We start from the raw sequence: 13,330 nt of genomic DNA, 5'->3' as shown, positions 1-13,330 counted from the left end.
TGTCGTTATGACATAATAGTCTAGTATTAGTCCTGTATCATAGTTTATATTATTAACTGTATGTTTCTTAAACAATGGTACCAGTGCAAATAACAACTCCCCCGGTTAAAATATGGATGAGGAAATGTACGAATTTTCACTCACCCACAATAGTTCTTTGAGCACCAACTTCTGCAGCTGAGTTTCGCAATGATAAGACTGCTCTTATAGTGGGCAGGTGGTCATGATTTTGTATTAGTTATAACTCAATAAGTCTGTAGCTGCTGGTCACTTAAAAAAGAGAAACAGTGTTATTAGGGATTTGAGGATCGGAGAAATGAGGCAGAAAACACGAGGAGGATGGAGTGATGAGAAAAGGGTGAGGGGTCGGGGGAGGAAGCCAGCTGTTAAAGGAACTGCCAGAGGTGCTCACTCTGTCGGGGTGCTGTTATGAATCAGTGAGTCAGCCCATGCAACTCCAAGTCTATACTGGGTACAACACTGCAAACATTTAAAGAACTGTAAGTTAGGATCCATGTCTCATACTGGCAGATACAGAGGTACACTCAAATTATAATACCCTCATGTTAGTTGAGGTTGTAATTGTTTTACTTTCATTCAAAATAAAAGTATTTAAGCTATTATTATTATAATTAGTCTTTGACACTTACGCATTGTAACTATTTCAAGAAGTACTAAAGGTTGATTTTATAATTTTTATTTAGTTTTGGACATTGCAGCTGCACATTAGATTCCTTAGATTTGTTCAACAATTATTTTTCTGGTGGAAATATTTCAGAAAAAAATTCATTTTAATGACACCTCCAGAAATTTCAGAGTGAATTCAGGGGGTTCTACTCACTGAAACAAACATATGACAATAGTCTGGAATCAGTTTTTACAAGACAGTGAAGACACAGTCACACACATTGATACACGGTGGCTGCAGTAAAACCCCAACTGGCACAAACAGCAACTTGAAAGCAAAAAGCACAGCAAAGCATTTTTTCTTTGAAGCTCCTGTCTTTTTCTGACTTATCCCTCTTTCCCTCCCTCCATCAAAGGTCACGGGTGAGTCTGAGTGTGTCTGTCAGCACTGACACACACACACACACACACACACACACACATACACACACACACACACACACACACACACACACACACACACACACACACACACACACACACACACACACACACACACACACACACACAGTGGAGGTTCAGGGTGATGAAGGAACAAGATGCAGCCCTTTCCCCCTCCAGTCAGACTGGAAAATGACTCTGGCTTTGAATCGGCCCACCCTGCAGCCCCCAACAACTCACACTTAATCCCCACATGTGTGCACTGAATGAGCGTGTGCACATTTCTGTGAGTGAATGTGTGTGTGTGTTCAAGAAGGGAGGGGGAAGATTAAACATGTCACCTGAGGAAGTGAGAAACAGAGAGAGACACTGAGATAGTGACAGTGTATGTGACACTATATGTGCCCTCTTCAGCATGGATTTTCGCTACATCCGGATTATGGGATGGATGGAGTATAGCTATAAAGATGGAGATGCAGCAGCAGCAGCAGCAGCAGCAGCTGTAAAGCAGCCACACACTCACTATCCTATCAGTCTCAGGGTCACATCAGGGCTGATGTGACCGTAATGGTGACCGTGTCACATCAGCACCTTGCTGGCACAGAATGAAAGGATGAGCCAGAGAGCCAGCCACTCCTGCTATATTTGGACAGTATTTGTATGATACATGAAATTTTCCAAAACTCCTAACCCTCCTCACCCTTCAAAACTTTAAACAGCAAATGAAATAATAAAAAAAAGCCTAACAACACTTGAGTCTTTTAAAATCAGGTTCCCCCTCCCATCCCACCCAAACATACAAAGACGTTTCTCTTTAACATCATTGGATGCAGCTTCTACAATATTTTGAGAAATGCACAAGGGTTTGCTGGTTCTCCTAAGCTGCAGCCACTTTAAGCTGAATTTGTAATGGTGTAAATTTGATATTTTAAAGCGGTGGATCTTCGTTGAGTGATTGGACTTCAAGTACTTGGTGGCAGTCAGAGCAAAGCAGAGCACAGTAAAGCTCTGGGTGCTAAATTGAAGGATAATACATTATTAAGCCAGCCACATGGATGAATATTTTACACGATTCCTCACTGTTGACGCCGACTGTTAGCATCCAGCTCATGGATAGCAGGACTCCAATATGACAGACTTGACACAGCGTGTGTGTCTGCAGGACTTTAATATCATGCTTTCTGGTTGTTTTTGTGATCAAACCTTTTGAAAAATAAACAACATAATTCTCTTTTCTGTAACCACACATGGGTGTCTGTCCTCGTCTTCTTCCCTGTCTCTTTCTCTCTATCGTTTCCTCTCGGTCTTCAAGGGACCCAAGTTGCAAGGAAGTGATGAGCCATCTGCAGGGGACCACTAGAGCATGCTGGGAAAAGTTAGGGTGGGGTTGTAGGGTGAGATGGGGGCATACTGCAGGAGGGTGGATGGTGAATTAGGGTAGTCTCTTGTGTCGTCGGGAGCAGAACGGTATGTGCCTGCGGCCAGTCAACTGTGGATAAGTAAAGGAGACTCTCCTCTAAATAATTCATTCCAGTGGGAGCCTTCTGAACACACACACACATGCACGGTCTGCTCATACACATAAATGGCTGCTTCTTGAATTAGAATACAACACACACACACACACACACACACACACACACACACACACACACAAAAAGAACAGGCTTCTAATTTTACTCTCTGATGAATATTTATAGATGGATGAAGAAACATTGTCTTAGAATTAAGAAAGAGCATTTTGGTGGAACAACAGAAAATGCTTGTGGCACTTCTTGGGTTTGAGAGCGAGAATCACAGAAATTGCAAGTTAAAATGGTAATCTTGCAGATTTCAAATTAAATAAGTGTCTTTTAAGTCACTATCTATCACCAAATGGGGTAACCCAATGGTGACTGAGCCTATGACCCACTGATGAAATTATGTAGAAGTTCTTGCATTTTACAGTTTTATGAACTGGGTGCCTGGAGTGACTCCCCCGCAAAATCACTAGGAACACGAGACACTAACACAAAGTTAGTGACGTGTGCACCAACACACAAGTGTGGTTCAAAACAAACTTGATAATTCTTCAAGATTGCTACTTTCATATTTAGACAAATACTTACAGCACCTTCGGAGCAATATGCACTTCCCTCTTGTCTTCGAGTGACTTGTACTGTCTGAACAGGAGGTGTGTGGTAGGGCACATGGTTGGTTTTTTAAAATCTGTTGATAAAAAAGAACAATAAGAGAGGCAAATGCTGCATGATAGTTATTCTGTGTATGATGCTGATGTGTTGTTCGCAGTGACATGGTGTTGTTAAGTTCTATTTTAAACATATGGGAGATAAGAAAAAATATAAAATGTATGGATGGATGTAGGAAGAAATGCAACATAGATCTGTGCTATGCAACCTGCTTCTAGGACTCCAGCTGTGCAGGCTTGTGCAAAGCTGGAGCACTGGTAGAGAGAGATTACCTGCTAAGAGCTGAGGCTCTTAAATACAACCAGGCAGACAAGCCCTAACACACCTTTAGGCTAAAAATTATAGAAGAGGAGGAAAGAAGAAAGACAAGATGGAAGGACATGCAGTAATACTAGGTCTTGAATGGGCAGATTGAAGAGTGGACACTGGATTTGCGTGAGTAAAATCTGTCTGACGTCTTGTGTGGCTGTGTCAGCGCACTACACATGCACTCTGCTGTCAAGTTGTGTCACCAGGTCATCCTGAAAAAAAAAAAAAAAAGAATGCAGCGCAATATCAACATTACTGTGGAAATGTCTTGACACAACTCAGCCATAGTTGAAAATACACAGTCTATTTGAAGCTCCTTGTTATTTTTCATGATAGTTTAATCTTATTTAAAGCATGACAGCATTTACTGCAGATAGGCACAGACCCTGAGGACATATATTATGATGCATAGGGTGCTCTATAGGAAGTGGATCAGTGCCTTGGACAGTGACGGCAGCAGACAGCCCTGCCACTGTCTTATCAGCACCTCTGACAGCAACGCAAGGATCTCACATCACCTGGCTGTGAGAGCTGTGGTGCAACTGCAAGCCACTGGCAACACTGCTTTTGGATTATGAAGGAAGAAGGGAGGCAGTGCACAGCAAGACGGAGCCATATTCGCAAACCCTCCACTTTGGGTTAGAGAATGTTTGCTTATGATTAACAGCGGTTGGACTCATTTTTGGGGCCTGAAGAACCATTTTCGTTGAATTTGCTGCTTTCACTGATTTGCTCATGATGCATTGTGGATGTAAATACAATATGAAATCTAATGCTGATCTCACTGGAGTCAAGACTTTTCTGATGCCACTGCAGCAGCTTCATGTGAATGTGACACACTGCATTTGTGGGTGCGTGACATAAGGTGCCTCATTATGCGTCCGTCTTTTCCAGAGGCTGTACAACATTTCTATGATTCTCGATGAGAAGTGGAGACTGATTTCTCCTGGGATAGTATCCACTGTCTGTGTGTGTGTGACACTGACATACAGAGACAGACACAGGCAGACAAAGCACACACCCAGTCTAACCACATCACTGATGCACACGTACATATGTGTATATGTGCAATTACAAAGAACCCACATAAAGACACAGCGAGTACAGACAGATAAAACGAACACACAAATAATGTGCAAATGCAAATTTACATATATACATATTGGCACACGGACCAACACAGCTGGACAAGTCACATTATAATTGCACATCACACAAGCACATGAACTCATACAGGCACAAATGCATACAGACACTCACACATATGGGCACAAATGCAGAGGACACACACAGCACAGATGACTCACATCTGATGACAACATCTTTGGTGTGTCAGAGTTAATTCACTCTCTGCAAACTGACTCTGGACTGAAGTGTTCTGACCGACACACACACACACTCACACTGACACACACACACACACACACACACACACACACACACACACACACACACAAACACTCAGACAGTAATTTTGCATTTACATTATTCAAAAATCCCTTAAATAAAAATGTATTTGTTTTTTCAAAATTAGTAGAAATAGTGGTTCAGTTTGACAGTCCACTGTTTGTAAGGTAGGAACCTATTTTTGTGAGCGTGCATGTCAGTTTTGAGGGGCTGGCCCAGAGTGTTATTACCACACACACACACACACACACACACACACACACACACACAGTATTGTGACACCGCCTGCAGGCTTGAGTTTCAAATCAGTGGCCTTTTCTTCTCCACGTCAGTCAGATGAAAACAAAAGAAAAAATCAGTTAGCCATCTAGATGAAGTATCATGCTACAGGTCAATAAATATTTTGTGTGTGTGTGTCGGCTGAGTGACAAATCTCATTCTGCTGCCTTCTTCTTCTTCCAGTCTTCCATCCTTCTTTTCCAATTTCCTCTCGCCGTTGCAAGTTTTGACAATTTCCAGTGACTTTTTCTCTCTGATCAGAATCGTTCCCTCCATTTTGCTCAGCAGTTCTTTGGTACTTTACATGATTAAAGTATCAAATAACTGAACTCTTACATTATTGATGAGTGGGGATTTTTGCACCAGATCACTGAAAAGTTCAACTCATTTTGAAAAAGTTTTCATCCTCTAAAAGCTACTTTGGGTACCACTGATATTCCAAAGCATACAAGGTCATCAGGTTTCCATTTAAAGTGTTGGTGGTAGCATTAGTGGGCTGATAGTATTAGCATATGTGAGACCACTGACTTTGTATTTTCCTTTGAAGCCTGTTTGAGATTTGATTTCCTTTGCTGTATCCCCCTCCCGCCGTTATCACCACTTAAAAAAAAAAAATCCCTACAATAACAAACAGATTAAGATTAAACCCGCAGGCCTGGGGAGACGGGGCTGTTTCCTTTTATTATTAAATATTTCTGCACCAAGTCAAATTATGCAGACTTTAATTATGAGCGCAACAACAGCTGAGAAAACAAAAACATCACCAAACAGAGGCAAGAAGAGAAAACTGACACACACAAACAAGCTCTAACATTAGGTAAGCGCACACATACACACACACAGAAAATGTATTCCACCTTCACTTTCTGTCTTCTCTCTCTCTCACTTCCTCCTCCTCTCACATGCATACATTAACTAACACTACACACATGCACACACACTGTGCAGCTGCCCACAGTTGTCTGGGAAGGGACCGGCAGGTTTCCAGCCCGCGAGAATTTATGTTTCCGAATGATTAGAGGCGAGGCGGATGGGACGATCTCGGAGGCAGCAGCTGCCCACCCCACAACTCCAAGTGGAGCAGAAAATCAGGATAATTTCATTGTGATAATCAGCCTGCCGTTATCCCCGTCACTTCAACCCATGGAGGAGGAGGAGACAGGGGGAGCACAAGGGGAGGAGAGGATGGAATAAAAATACAAAAAAGAAAATGTGTGGCTCATGCCTGGTTAGCTGCAGAATATATGAGTGCCTGTTGGTGTCTCTGTGTGTTCCACGCTCATCTTATACTTGTGAGGACCTACATCCTTCCTGTGTCTTTACTGTCATTTCATGCAAATTACAAAATCTAGCAAATATTGTAGTTTTGGTTTCATGATATCCATTGCTAAGATTTTGGACTGAGTTTGGATTTTGCAGTGCTCAGTTGTAAATTGTCACTTGAAAATACTACAGCACTGTCTTTCCAGAAACAACGCTCCATATACTTTGGAAAATCCACAGACCCTGCTGTCAGTTTTTTTTACTGGAACTATAAACAGACCCAGTTTACACTAGTCATATTCTGCGGACCATCAGAGTAACATGGACATTGAACTTTTGACACATTTCTATTCATCACCATTGTGTTAATTAATGCGGCAGCAAAAGTTTCATAGGCACACCTTTCAAAACTATTTAAATCTCTGAATTGTTGTGTCAATATAGTAACTTAATCTGTGTCTACTGGATGTTCCCAGAGCTTGGCTCAGTTGAAGTCTTTAGAATAAGTTATCTTTCATTATAATATTGTGCAATTCAACTGAGAATAACTTTATAAATACTGATACTGAACAATATTGACTTATATTTCCATGCTTTTCTTAAATGATTTCTGTGTGTTGCTCTTATAGTTCTCTTTTTCTTGTTTTGTTCTATTGTTCTCCCTTTCATTCTAACTCTCCTTTGTGTGAGTCAGACCTGTTCAGTTGTTCTTGTCCTTGCCCTATACAAATCAGCAGCTAGTGTCACACGTTTTTGTCTGTTCCTTTCCTTTGACAGCATTAGCATTACCGCTTAATTTGGAGAGCAACATTCTCATCATGTCTGATGAGCAAATCAAATAAAAAAGTCACTGTTATATTATCTACTAGGTTAGGCTAATAAACAAACATTTCCTATTAAAAATTAAACTATTTTAATAACTTGAGCTTCTGAGCTTGGTCTCCAATGTATTAATGTCGAGGGAAAGCAAAAAAGTGACAGTTACATTATCTAATGGAAAATGACTGCAGCCTGAAAAAAAAAAAAAAAAAAAGTCAGTAGCATTAGCTGCTAAACTGGCCATTAATCATAAAATATAAATAAAATATGATATATTCAAAAATCTGCTAACTTTGGCCACCACAAATCTATGTTCAAATAGAAAATGAAAACGTCCATGTAACATTAGCAGCTAAACTGGGCCAATACACACATTTCCTATAAAAAAAAAAAATTGAACCATTTCAGTAACTTTAGCTGCTGTGAAGGGAAAGCGAAAAAAAATACAGTTAACATTAGCTGCTAATTTTGGCCATCACAAATTTAATATTCATGTGAATTGAAACAATGAAAGTTACTTTATCTGCCAATGTTGCCTAAAAAGAAACAGTGGTAGGGTAAAAAGGAAAACAATGACAGCATTATACTTGTATCTAAAAAAAATGTCAGTAACTTTAGCTGCTAAATTGGCCATTAATCATAAGTTCTAACTAAAACATGAGATTCTCAATAACCTTAGCTGCGGCCACCACAAATCTATGTTCAGATAAAACAAAAAATATTAACTTTAGCTGGTAATTTAATCATCAAGGTTCTAACAAGATAAAATGTAAAAACTTCAAATAACATTAGCTGCCAAGTACGGCCAATAAACATATATTTTCCTATTAAAAACCATTTCAATAACTTTACCTGCTAAGCTTTTGGTGTCCAACTGTCTAAGGTCAAAGGAAAGTGAAAAAGTGACAGTAACATTGTTTGCTAGTTATGGCCATCACAAATTTATTGATATAAACTGGAAAAACGAAAGTGAGTTTACCTGCCAGCGTTTCCTTTAAAGAAAACAAGGTAAAAATGTAAAAATGACAGTATACTGATTGCAGATGAATGCACCTTAGAAAACATCAGTAACTTTATCTGCTACATCGGCCATTTATCATAACAGCTAAGTAAAACATGATATTTTCAATAACCTTAGCTGCTAACACTGGCCACAACAAATCTAATATATTTAAAAAATGACAGCATAAAATAAATCCACCTTGAAACAAGGTCATTAACCTTAGCTGCTAACACTGGCCACAACAAATCTATGTTCAGATAAAATAAAAAATATCAACCATAGCTTGTAATTTGGTCATTAAGGTTCCAATAAGATAAAATGAAAAAGTCCATGTAACCTTAGCTGCTAACATTGGCCACAACAAATCTAATATAATTAAAAAATGACAGCATAATGACAAAATAAATCCACCTTGGAAAAAATGTCAGTAACCTTAGCTGCTAAATTGGCCATTAATCATAATAGCTAAGTAAAACATGATATTTTCAATACATTAGCTGCTAACTATGGCCACCACAAATCTATGTTCAGATAAAATAAAAATATTAACCTTAGCTGGTAATTTGGTCATTAAGGTTCCAATAGGATAAAATGAAAATGTCCATATAACATTAGCTGTTAAGTTTGGCCAATAAACATACATTTCCTATTGAAAATGAAACAATTTCAATAACTTTAGCTGCTAAGCTTTTGGTCTCCAACTGTCTAAAGTCAAGGGAAAGCGAAAAAGTGACAGTAACATTAGCTGCTAGTTTTGGCCATCACAAAATTATTATTGATGTAAACTGAAAAAGTGAAAGTGAGTTTACCTGCCAGCGTTTCATTTGAAAAAACAAGGTAAAAATTTTTAAATGAGAGTATAGCGATTACAAAATGAATGCACCTTAGAAAACGTCTAACTTTAGCTTCTACATTGGCCACAACAAATCTAATATAATTAGAAATTGACAGCATGACAACAAAATAATCCACCTTGGAAAAAATGTCAGTAAATTTAGCTGCTAAATTGGCCATTAATCATAATATCTGAGTAAAACATAATATTTTCAATACATTAGCTGCTAACTTTGGCCACCACAAATCTATGTTCAGATAAAATAAAAAATATTAACCTTAGCTGGTAATTTAATCATCAAGGTTCTAATAAGAAAATGAAAACGTCCATGTAACATTAGCTGCTGAATTGGGCCAATACACACATTTGTTATAAAAAAAAAATGAAACCATTTGAGTAACTGTAGCTGCTGAGCTCGGTCTCCAATGATCTAATGTCAAGGAAAAGTGAAAAAGTGACAGTAACATTAGTTGCTAGTTCTGGCCATCACAAATTTATTATTGATGTAAACTGAAACAGTGAAAGTGAGTTTACCTGCCAGTGTTTCCTTTAAAGAAAACTAGGTAAAAATGTAAAAATGACAGTATACTGATTGCAAAATGAATGCACCTTAGGAAATGTCAGTAACTTTAGCTGCTACATTGGCAATTAATCATAACAGCTAAATAAAACATGATATTTTCAATAACCTTAGCTGCTAACACTGGCCACAACAAATCTATGTTCAGATAAAATAAAAAATATCAACCATAGCTTGTAATTTGGTCATTAAGGTTCCAATAAGATCAAATGGAAATGTCCATGTAACATTAGCTGCTAACATTGGCCAATAAACATACATTTCCTATTGAAAATGAAAATATTTCAGTAACTTTAGCTGCTAAGAGTTTGGTCTCCAATGATCTAATGTCAAGGTAAAGCGAAAAAGAGACAGTAACATTAGCTGCTAGTTCTGGCCATCACAAAATTATTATTGATGTAAACTGAAACAGTGAAAGTGAGTTTACCTGCCAGTGTTTCCTTTAAAGAAAACTAGGTAAAAATGTAAAAATGACAGTATACTGATTGCAAAATGAATGCACCTTAGAAAATGTCAGTAACTTTAGCTGCTACATTGGCCATTAATCATAACAGCTAAATAAAACATGATATTTTCAATAACCTTAGCTGCTAACACTGGCCACAACAAATCTATGTTCAGATAAAATAAAAAATATCAACCATAGCTTGTAATTTGGTCATTAAGGTTCCAATAAGATCAAATGGAAATGTCCATGTAACATTAGCTGCTAACATTGGCCAATAAACATACATTTCCTATTGAAAATGAAAATATTTCAGTAACTTTAGCTGCTAAGAGTTTGGTCTCCAATGATCTAATGTCAAGGTAAAGCGAAAAAGAGACAGTAACATTAGCTGCTAGTTCTGGCCATCACAAAATTATTATTGATGTAAACTGAAACAGTGAAAGTGAGTTTACCTGCCAGTGTTTCCTTTAAAGAAAACAAGGTAAAAATGTAAAAATGACAGTATACTGATTGCAAAATGAATGCACCTTAGAAAATGTCAGTAACTTTAGCTGCTACATTGGCCATTAATCATAACAGCTAAGTAAAGCATGATATTTTCAATAACCTTAGCTGCTAACACTGGCCACAACAAATCGAATATAATTAAAAAATGACAGCATAATGACAAAATAAATCCACCTTGAAAATAATGTCAGTAACCTTAGCTGCTAAATTGGCCATTAATCATAATAGTTAAGTAAAACATGATATTGTCAATAACCTTAGCTGCTAACTATGGCCACCACAAATCTATGTTCAGATAAAATAAAAAATATTAGCCTTAGCTGGTAATTTGGTCATTAAGGTTCCAATAAGAAAATGAAAACGTCCATGTAACCTTAGCTGCTAACATTGGCCAATAAACATACATTTCCTATTGAAAATGAAACAATTTCAGTAACTTCAGCTGCTAAGATTTTGGTCTCCAATGATCTAATGTCAAGGGAAAACGAAAAAGTGACAGTAACATTAGCTGCTAGTTCTGGCCATCACAAAATTATTATTGATGTATACTGAAACAGTGAAAGTGAGTTTACCTGCCAGTGTTTCCTTTAAAGAAAACAAGGTAAAAATGTAAAAAATGACAGTATACTGATTGCAAAATGAATGCACCTTAGAAAATGTCAGTAACTTTAGCTGCTACATTGGCCATTAATCATAACAGCTAAGTAAAACATGATATTTTCAATAACCTTAGCTGCTAACACTGGCCACAACAAATCTAATGTAATTAAAAAATGACAGCATAATGACAAAATAAATCCACCTTGGAAAAAATGTCAGTAACCTTAGCTACTAAATTGGCCATTAATGATAATAGCTAAGTAAAACATGATATTTTCAATACATTAGCTGCTAACTATGGCCACCACAAATCTATGTTCAGATAAAATAAAAAATATTAGCCTTAGCTGGTAATTTGGTCATTAAGGTTCCAATAAGAAAATGAAAACATCCATGTAACCTTAGCTGCTAACATTGGCCAATAAACATACATTTCCTATTGAAAATGAAACAATTTCAGTAACTTCAGCTGCTAAGATTTTGGTCTCCAATGATCTAATGTCAAGGGAAAACGAAAAAGTGACAGTAACATTAGCTGCTAGTTCTGGCCATCACAAAATTATTATTGATGTATACTGAAACAGTGAAAGTGAGTTTACCTGCCAGTGTTTCCTTTAAAGAAAACAAGGTAAAAATGTAAAAAATGACAGTATACTGATTGCAAAATGAATGCACCTTAGAAAATGTCAGTAACTTTAGCTGCTACATTGGCCATTAATCATAACAGCTAAGTAAAACATGATATTTTCAATAACCTTAGCTGCTAACTATGGCCATCCCAAATCTATGTTCAGATAAAATAAAAAATATTAACCTTAGCTGGTAATTTGGTCATTAAGGTTCCAATAAGATAAAATGAAAATGTCCATGTAACCTTAGCTGCTAACATTGACCAAAACAAATCTAATATAATTAGAAAATGGCAGCATAATGACAAAATAAATCCACCATGGAAAAAATGTCAGTAACCTTAGCTGCTAAATTGGCCATTAATCATAATATCTGAGTAAAACATGATATTTTCAATACATTAGCTGCTAACTATGGCCACCACAAATCTATGTTCAGATAAAATAAAAAATATCAACCATAGCTGGTAATTTGGTCATTAAGGTTCCAATAAGATAAAATGAAAATGTCCATGTAACCTTAGCTGCTAACATTGGCCACAACAAATCTAATATAATTAGAAAATGACATCATAATGACAAAATAAATCCACCTTGGAAAAATGTTAGTACCCTTAGCTGCTAAATTGGCCATCAATCATAATAGCTAAGTAAAACATGATATTTTCAATAACCTTAGCTACTAACTGTGGCCACTACAAATTTATTATTTGGATAAAATAAAAAAAAATAAATAAAAAAACAATTAACATTGACTGGTAATGTGGTCATCAATGTTGTTAGCAAAAGGTCATTAAATTAACTTCTTAGTTTAGCCATTAAACATTGGCTTAACATTTGGTCTACACAGATATAATGAGTGATTAAAAACTGATAACTTTTGGCACCATAATATAGACATCACAAATTTTATGAAAATGAAACAGTAGGTTACATAAGATGAAATAAAACGAAAAATCTGAGTTACATTAGCTGCTATAGATTTCAATAAGTTCAATATCTTTAGCTAGTAACAAGGTGTGTTACCAAGCAAAATACATTCCATTAGGCATTTTATGACCACCATAGATCCCACCTGCACAGACAGCTTTCTCTTTCAGCTGAGCAAGAACAACTGCTTATATAGTCCCTTTGTGTCCTGAACAATTAGCACGCCACAAAAAAACAAAATAAAAAAACAAACCAATGGGCCCAAATAAACCATGTTGCTATGCCTATCAAGGGAAACTCCACAAAAACCACAAGTTATCCCACTAGTAGCCAACACAATCACTGGTGATAGTTCCCACCTGCATGCCTGGACTGAACTCCCCAGACTGAAACAGCAACTAAACAACCAACTCAACTTCCTATCCAAAATGCATCTTCCAAACACAAGTTGTGCCGAATGTACC

This window comes from Seriola aureovittata, chromosome 8 (genome assembly GCF_021018895.1).
Source record: "Seriola aureovittata isolate HTS-2021-v1 ecotype China chromosome 8, ASM2101889v1, whole genome shotgun sequence".
NCBI lineage: Eukaryota > Metazoa > Chordata > Actinopteri > Carangiformes > Carangidae > Seriola > Seriola aureovittata.
Note: the sequence above shows the minus strand (reverse complement) of the source record.